This window comes from Salvelinus sp. IW2-2015, linkage group LG4q.1:29, assembly GCF_002910315.2.
Source record: "Salvelinus sp. IW2-2015 linkage group LG4q.1:29, ASM291031v2, whole genome shotgun sequence".
Taxonomy (NCBI): Eukaryota; Metazoa; Chordata; class Actinopteri; order Salmoniformes; family Salmonidae; genus Salvelinus; species Salvelinus sp. IW2-2015.
The window spans coordinates 28,040,907-28,041,277 of NC_036842.1; the positions used below are offsets into that span (position 1 = coordinate 28,040,907).

Below are 371 nucleotides of genomic sequence, written 5' to 3' on the forward strand. Positions count from 1 at the left end.
CTATGTTGTCATCATTACTTCAAGCGGGGGGTAGAACTCTGCCAGGGTGCTCTGAGGGATTCTCTTCAGCATCTCTTTGGGGAAGATTCTCATCAGCTGCCAGCTGATGTCCAGCGACTCAAAACAGTCCTGTTCTCATAGGCTCCTAGAACAGAGAGTGAATGAGATGTTATAAACACACACACACAGCCCCACCCACCGCCCCTATACACCAGTGTACCCTGGGCGATGAAGTTCTTCTCAAACTGCTGTAGGAACTCCAGGTAGAGCAGATCATCAGGCGTGAGAGCCTCCTCTCCCACCACAGCCTTCATCGGCCTGCACGTCCTTACCTATAGCATAACACGCAAACTAATATACAAACACCACAG

General features: G+C 50.4%; 1 pseudogene; it reads right to left on the reverse strand.

The window, feature by feature from the left end:
• LOC111960874 (V-type proton ATPase subunit B-like) overlaps positions 1 to 371 on the reverse strand; it is a 28,404-nt pseudogene continuing 28,033 nt past the window's right edge.